At 46.1% G+C, this 8,664-nt stretch overlaps 1 protein-coding gene across 1 annotated transcript in view; it reads right to left on the bottom strand.

Annotated features, from left to right (window-relative positions):
• LOC126521977 (rho GTPase-activating protein 18-like) overlaps positions 1–8,664 on the bottom strand; it is a 216,274-nt gene that overhangs the window by 155,598 nt on the left and 52,012 nt on the right. The window lies entirely within an intron of this gene.

Here is an 8,664-nt window from a genome sequence, read left to right as displayed (position 1 = left end):
TTGCCAAGAACTGCGTTAAAGGTAACACAAACGCGGAGCGCTGGATCTGTCGGTACTGTGAGTTGCCGAGCCCTCTGGAAAAGGTGTGCTGTTTAAGATGATCTGGTCACGTTTATTAAGGGTATCCTTTTTTTCATCACAGGAATAAAAAAAAAAGAAAGGATTGTTTGTGATGAGCAATTATGAACAGTACGGAAACAGGACGATCTGCGAGGCTGACAGCACTGACGTTGTGTTGGTCCTAGCATGTCTAAACGGGCGCGCACATTATACATGTAAACGAAAAAACAGACACGTGACAAACGTTACTCACTGCTAAAGTTCAATAATAAAAATAGTCATTATAATTATTATTATCATCATCAGCCTGTTTTATGTCCACTGCAGGACGAAGGCGTCTCCCTGCTATCTTCAATTAATTAAATAATTAATTAATAGCCGACGATACGTAATACACAGACGTAGGGAAGGCGTGCGCAACGCATTGCATAATCTCAATTTAATACATCAATTTACTAGTTAGTACTATAGTGTTGTTAGCCTCGTTTTTCATCACGTTTCGGATATATCAACGTTATAACTGAATCCCTTCGGTCCTGCCTTTTCGATACGTCCAATTTGAACTCCGAGGTTCTTCATTTCAGCCACCGCTGCAAATTGACATTGACTGACATCATCCAAAGGTTGGTTAAGAGTGCCAGACTGCGTCTCCGGGATCGGCAGCCAAGGCAAAAAAGACGCGCTGAAGCGCCTCTTCTAACGTAATCCAAAATGTCACGTTAAATAATTGAGATTTGAGAGAACTGTAGGCGAGTGCACATTATATAGAACAGTTAAGAAAGGAAACGGCAGTGAGAGGAATGGGACAAAGGAAAGCGCTATCAACTGCATTTTTTTTTAGCTTATCAGAAAGTAATAGTACAGGCTGACTTTCAACATTATGGCGACAATCATTCACAGAAGAGCAAGAACCATGATATAGCACCACAGACATACTGTTAGGGCAAGTGTCAAAACGGTATTTATTTGTCTGCTAGTATAATGACAAGCTGGCTTGCTTCCACTCTTTTTCTCTCTTCTTTTTTTGTTTCTACGGTAGAGGCCTCGACCTCGTCTTTGCTGTCTCCATGTTCAAATCAGCCCATATATTCCGCTCTTTTCAATAAAAATTGGCTGATGGTCACCGCTGTCCCCTGTCGCCTTACTGGGAGTCCCGCACCCGCCGCGGATGCTTATCGAATATATGGGGTTGAGCTGCTCAGCTCGTGGTCGTCGGTTCGATCCCGACCACGGCGGCCGCATTTCGATAAGGGCGAAATGCAAAAACGCTTGCGTGCTTAGATTTAGGTGCACGTTAAAGAGCCTGGGTAGTCGAGATTAATCCGGAGTCCCCTACTAAGGCGTTCCTCATAATCAGATCTTCGTTTTGGCGCATAAAACCTCAGAAATTAATGTTTCTGGCAGTCCCATCCTTTTTTATTTTTTTCGATGTTTTCTAAAACCTACAGTTCTTTTCAGATCAAGCAGCCGTCTAGGCTATTCCCCCGTAATAAACGTATCTCTTTCGCCTTCTTAGAGAAGGAAAGCCACTGCCATTTGTAAACCATGATAACTTTTCCTACATGTCCCGCCTTCCGCCCCCATTCTTTCTCGCGCGGGCAGATTCAACTTGTTTCCTGCAATGTCACGTGCGAGGTCTCCCGGTCGCACCGTAAAGCTCGAGGAAAGTGTGTCGCAGAATGAACGCGTCCCTTTCTTCGAAACCATCCACGTCCTTTCAGCAAGCGTGGAGTGCAGAGCGCTAAACTGCCGACGGCTCGGACGCAGTTCTCGGGCCCTTGGAAAGCGACACGGGCGGCGGCATACGGGCCGGGAACAAAAAAAAATATGTGCCTGAAATTCCAGCGAGAACAATGGAGCCCCAGATGCTCCCGCGGTTTACAGAGACTGGCAGGAGCCGCCAAGGACGCTCCGCGGAAACGTCCGACAGAACGGCATGCAGGAGCGCGAAGAATTTCGTCGCGTACTCTGGCGCACTTATCTAGTGCGCACAGAGTTGCTGGGGCTTCGAAACTAGCTCAAAAAACACTCGCCGAGTAATAAACGCTTCGCTGTCCGAAGTGGTCACATTCAACGGGATGGATGGATGGAAAACTTTATTTGGTCCTGCAAGTAGTGATAATTAACCACTAAGCGGGCCGCTCCCACGTCGGGACCGGAAGGCCAAGCCTCACGACCACGTCGTGAGCCTGCTGGACAGCCCAGAATTGTTCATCCAGGTCCGGGCTGCGAAGTGCAGCCTCAAAGGGACACTAATTGGGAATATCAAGCTAAAGGACACTAACGAAAAACTATAAATCAATTTAGATTCATAAAGCACTCTGTTGTCGCTAATTTCGCGATAATAGGTGGTCGACTATTAGGGTAGAAAATTAAGCTGGAAGTTTCTTTTTCTTTTTTCGCGCCAAAACCCCCACGGTGGTACTTCAGTGCGACGTCACGGATTTCAAAGTATTTTGTCGTATTTGGGTCGCGTTGGCTCAGTAAAAGTTCGAGAAATTTGCCATATTCAGTATTTGGCTCCTTTAGAACAGAATGTAGTCGATATTTGTCGCTAAAGAATTAACTGGGCTAGCAGACGCTGTAAAAATCCATGTCGTCGCTGTGAGTTAGTGCGTGAAATTCAAAGCGGTGTCGCCACCCGTCTTTAGTGTATTTCTCTTTTTCTTCTTGGCTTACCAAGCGTCTTCTCGTGGTAAGAGTGTTGTATTTAATATTGTGGAAGAGTAAATTGCTCATACAGAAGAAATCATTTTTCTCTTTAGTGTCCCTTTAAGCATGATCGGCGAAATACATTTCTCGAATAGCGAAGGACCTAAGCTTTATCGACAGCGGAGACTTGGTGGCCAAGAAACCCGCAATAGCGAGAGACGGCTGTAGAAGCAATCTTTAAGTTCCATGTACTACCTATACCGGTGATGCCATGGATTTTCACAGCGCCTGCTCAGGTCTGGGGAACTGCTCACTGATTAATAAAAATTTCGTCGCATTCCGACGCTACCAAAGAAGAAAGCGCGCTACTGTTGAAAAGGCTGGGCGTTGTGCTAGGCCCGTAGTCCAGGAGTTCGCATGCTTGAGAGTTTTCTCAGTGAATTCTGCCAGGGTCGTAGTAGGTGCTAGCGATGGACACTCACTTCATAGAGGCTTTGTTGGTTGGCTGGGAGCTGTGCAGTGCTGGCGTATCGATCACAGTGAGCGCAGAGAGGGGTGGCGAGAGCCGGTGAGGAAGTGAATAAAGTCTGGTGTGAGGAGTATGTCGGTATGTCCCTGTCAGAAGTCTCCTTGTGTTCGTGTGAGATCGGCATGTATGTTGCGGGGTGGATCCAAAGACTGAACCGTGAAGCATCTAAGAACTATTTCTCCGCAGAAACTGCGCGAATACGAGAAAGCACTTCGAAATCCATGACGTCACACTGACGTACAGGCGCTTAGGTATGGGCGCGATATTCACGAAAGCGAAATCTGCGACCAATATTTTTTATCAGATAATAAACATTTTTACTGACGAATAAACGACAATACGATTCTGAAATAGCAGTTTACCTGTTTTAAGTGATTCAGGGTTCCTATTTAGAGTGTTTCTAAAGACATACATCCTTCGTCGCATCACCGGGAATCGGATATTTCTCCAAACAGTAAGCAACTAATTTTTTTTTTTTTTACAAGCTTTCCAGAAGGTTGTCAGTCACGTGGCGAATCAAAGGCGAATTCGGTTCGCAATCCCTGAAAATATTCAGTGGTCCGATTATTGAATGAATGTTTGATGTTTAATGACGTACGGGGTCCGATTATTGGTTCGTGTACAAGTATGTAGTAATTCACGTTCGATTGGTGGCAATACGTTCTTACGAACAATTCTAGCGTGAAAGCATTTCGTGAATACGGGCCCGAATTTGTAAGCAATTATTTTTGTTTTTTTCGTTCCAGGTCAACCTATCATTATTATACTGCCGAATGCAGGTTCAGTCTATAAGAGTACTGCTGTTTCCGGCTGTGAATATCTTCTTACGGCATTTTTCGACTGCGAAATTAGCAGTGTGCGTGGTGTACGAGTGGAAAGCGCGTTGATTGGTCAATAAGGGCACGGTTGCTACACAGAGACACGCCTGCCACCGACAGCTACGACAGCCATATGCAGCGTTCAACAGCGCGCGGCTTAGTTTGTGGTTGCATAGCCTACTTTCCGCCAAGCACATCACATTACTGTCAAAAAAAGAATTTATGCGTCTCTAACAGACATATCGTGCGACTGACGTGTAAAATCACACCTCCAACCCTTTTTCTTTTTTTGGGCTAGCAGTCACACGTCTTTCCTTTAAAGTACGTTACGGTCGTTGATCAGTCGGAAGGACAGCAGCAAAAAGGAGCGACCGGTAATGCGCAGTGGCGACATTCGCGACGGACGTCCCGATATGCTAAGCGCGGAGACGCTCCTTAAAAATTGCATCTCGCATTCACAATTCCTCGCTCGCGACGACGCTACCGGCACGCCCTTCGTGTCACGCTGTAAGAGCAGGATCAACTCATGCATGAAAACGCGTAGGAAGTTCCGTGCAGCGACGCAGAATCAGCGACCAGCGACGGCCTATTACGAATAAAGAAAGAATTTATGCGCTACATTCATCCACAGATCTAACTGACCCGCCGACTTCTTTTTGTTTTTGTTTCTTTCGCACAGAATGCAGCGGATGAACGCTGGTAAAACAAAAAAAAAAGAGTCATTCGCACACAGGCCATTCCCTATTCGAATGCACGAAAACCAGACTGAAAAAAAAAGAAAACGCGGTCCAAGGCCACTGAGATTACGGTCACTGGTAGCGTGCTGCACGGTTCAGCATGGCAATAAAATTGGTTACGTTTGAGGTTGCATGTACTACTTTCTTTATTACTTACGTTTGTGACGTCAGCGCACCATACTTGCAAGCCATTCATATTTGCAAGCATTTAATGGTTGAAAGATTGTCTCTTGGACAGTTTGCGGATTATACAGTTTCTACAAATTGTCTGTGGGCTATAAATTGGAGCATCGGCACGGCGTGGACGGACTCGTTCCCGGTACTGCTCGCGGCGTTGCTGGCCGAAAGCTGCCTGCTCCTCAGGAGTACGTATGACGCGTGGCCTGCCCTTTTCGGAGCTGGAGAGAAACTGCTGCGCGCGCGGTCGGCTGCGACGGAGAGCAACGACATCACTACTAAGGCAGCCAATCGCGCGCCTCTTTTTCTTTTCGCGCATGCGCATGGGGTTGCGACGGAGGAGTTTACGGCGTACAGCCGACAGACGGACGGACAAATCGGCTAGCCGTACACAGCTTCACTGTAAAAACCAAGGGATGAGAAATAAGCGAATGCCTTCGTCGTGCACGCCGTAAAGTCAGTCTGGAGTTAATCCAGGAACGCCTGCGAAGCATTCGACGAGTATGAATTCTCTGACATTTCCAACGAGGATGCAGCTTGTGGCATCGAGCAGAGCGATTTAGTAGCCGAGCTTACGGTAAGTAAAGTTATGCCATGTTCAAAGTTTTTGGTTTTTCTAATACGATAGGGGTCGACCTATATTCGAATTATTTTTTATTTCTCGGCGAATTCAATATGTATAGTTGGACCTATATTCGAGTAAATACAGTATATATAACATCATATAATATGCCGTCTTTCTCTCTTTCTCTCTCTCCCCTTCTCTGTTTCTTTTCTTCTATTTTTATCTGATCTACGAAGATCGTATTTTTCGAATATTCGCATTCGCTTAAAGAATTTCGATAATCGAACACAATATTTTTTTTTTTCAATAGAACGCCAGCAAATTGTAGTCGCTAGGCGCCTCAAAAGTTGTCCCTTCATGCGAACATAGCTCGCTGAAACCCGTTCGTCAAAACAGGCTTCTCTGTATTCACAGTCTTCATGAGGAGAAGCCCGCTTCTCGAACTTCCGGTTTACACACGATACAGTCTGCATAATATAGGCATCTGCGCCTCCTATTTTCTCCTATCTTTTTTTAGGAACACTATTACCACGGCAACAGTGAGCGTTGCTGTAAACATTAAAACGAAATAAAAAGACGCGTTGGCCAGAAATAACTTCACTTCAGCAATAATCGCCCTTCATTCATTCAATAAGTTAAAGGTTTGGAGAAACCGGCGACATGTGCTTGCTGCCAACATTTTCAATCTACAAAAAATCTATCAATCGATCGATCGATCGATTGATCGATCGACCAATCAATCAATCAATCAATCAATCAATCAATATACATGCATACTCTCTCGCACAGCACTCTGTCTACTACACAATCAGGTCGAGTGAAAGCACTGAGGACATTTAAAGCCTCGACATACAACGTCGGGGAAGTGTGGACCGGAAACGGTAATATAAGTAATTTATGGTTTTATTGATTGAGTTTACCATCTCAAAGCAAAAGTGAAGCTATAATTTACACCCCAGCGACCAGTTCCCGATAAATTTTGACCACCTGGTGTTCTTTAAAGGGACACTAAAGGCAAGCACCTACTAAGTTGACATTAACTGTCAAAATTCCATTCCAGAAACCTCGCAGCGCTTGTTTCGTGCCAAGAAAATACTTAGTTTACGAGAAAACTGCGTCTGAAAGGTCCGCATACCTTTAGCGGAACGTCAGCACTCCCCAAGCGGGGAGTGGTGACGTTGCATACGCCACCATCGCCCTTTACTTGCCGTCTGTGAGCAAAACGGTGCCTGACAGACAGCGCTACAGTCTTTTGCAAAAAATGTAAACGCACGGCCACGGAGAAACTGAGCCAAGACAGAGACTTGGATTTGCCGCTCCAGCTGCTTTTGGTCAAGTGGCTTGGACCGCTCGGGAAACCCGCGACTTCACATGGGCGTGGCATTCTCTGCTAGCTGCACTTTCTGTGAGTTTCGCGAGCAAGCAGAACCAGCGCAGCACTACGCGATAACGAAACTACTGAAACGTGAAAGCGCGGGCGGCGAAGACTAGTGAAAACGAAACTTTTCGACCGCCCGTGTCATTGTCAAGGGTAACGTCAGTGCGTTTCTTTTTTCTTTCTTTTTTTGCCTAGAAGTAAAATAGAACTCGACAAGTAGCACTTTCTTTCGGCATATAATTCAACACAATGATATATTTATTACGAGTGGCTGAGTACCAGTGACAGAATTATAATGAGGGGTGTCTTCGTCATGAGGGCTAGTACTTGAATGTCCCGGCGGTGTCTCTAATCGTATGCTGCATTTACCTCAATTTCTCGATTACTAAAGCTCCGTTCGCGATAATACTGACGCCTTAGACGTTCTCGAGCACTCATCCATCACTTTAGCTTGACCTAATATTTTTGCCTTTAGTGTCCCTTTAAACACACACAAAAAGCTCGGCACACCAACGTTTTTGCATTCCGCCCGCAACTACAAGCAGCCGCTTCGGCCCGCAGTCGAATCCTCGACGATGCGCTCACAACTGGCACACCACATATGGTGTGCCAGTTGGTGTGCTACACACCGTATATGGTGTGTAGCGGCTATAGCCGCTAAATCAACAGCGGCGTGCAGAAAAATGGAATTGCATGACCAAAGCTCGTACAAGTCGCCTTCGGCGATGCTGTCACAAACTGCTAGAACGAGTAGAGTTCTGGGTTTGCGAGTTAAATGGTTTGTGTTCCTGCTGTCTGACATTATTCGTTGTCTTTCGCCATATTTCGTGACTTCATTTAGTTTGCCAACTGACGATGAGTAGCCGGTGCCACATAAAGGCGTAAACCTCCTCTGTTACACTATGCCAATAAAAAAAACGGTTAATGTTGGCAGAAGTGAAGGCTCTATACATCACTTTTATTCGGCAAGAGCAAGCGTGTTTGGCACCAGTGCAGCACGCGAAATGCTGCACCGAATTAACTAGGAGGGACTCAGCGTCGCTCTTCACCGGGCAGCACGTACCACTGTTTTCGCATTCCTCACCGCAGAAAAACGAAAGAAACGGAGACTTGGTCCAAAACAGGGGGGAAAAAAGAAAGAAGAGTAAACCGCTCGCAACCGTTAGCGAGCAGCACGGAAAGGATGAACTGCATGGAGCGCGCGGCGGTCGTCCAGAACGAAAACGTTGCACGACTTTCCTCGGCCACGGCCTTCCCATGTTTCTTGTTTATTTCCGTCTATACGCGGTGGCAGAAAATCGCTGCACCGCTGAAAGACGAGAGCTACGTGGCAGCTGTATGATTTTTTTTTTCTTTCGTAGTGCACGATACGTCATCGCGCTCCGAAGTCCTCGAGTTTACACGTTTAACTTTCTTCTTTTGTTGTAAGACGACGGTGCGTCGTTCGCTGTCATCGTACGCGACACGCGCCAGTATAGTTCTGATATGGGGGCCATGACGGAAGTATTCGCTGAAAACTTAACGTAGGCAACGGCACACTATTTTCTTTCTACTTGTGACCATCTGCAGCACTCCCATAAAGAATGTTTTACCTGTCGACAGCCTTTGCGCTACGGCGGGCGCCAGTCAATCAACTATATTTACAACCGGGGCACAGGGGGAAAGAGAATGAGTCAGCACCGTCTACATCTGAAATGCATAGGCAAGGTGCTGCGAAAGACGTAACCGCTTTCGGTAATCGCTCATTA

This window comes from Dermacentor andersoni, chromosome 6 (genome assembly GCF_023375885.2).
Source record: "Dermacentor andersoni chromosome 6, qqDerAnde1_hic_scaffold, whole genome shotgun sequence".
Lineage (NCBI taxonomy): Eukaryota > Metazoa > Arthropoda > Arachnida > Ixodida > Ixodidae > Dermacentor > Dermacentor andersoni.
Note: the sequence above shows the minus strand (reverse complement) of the source record. Positions and strands in the feature narration are given on the sequence as shown.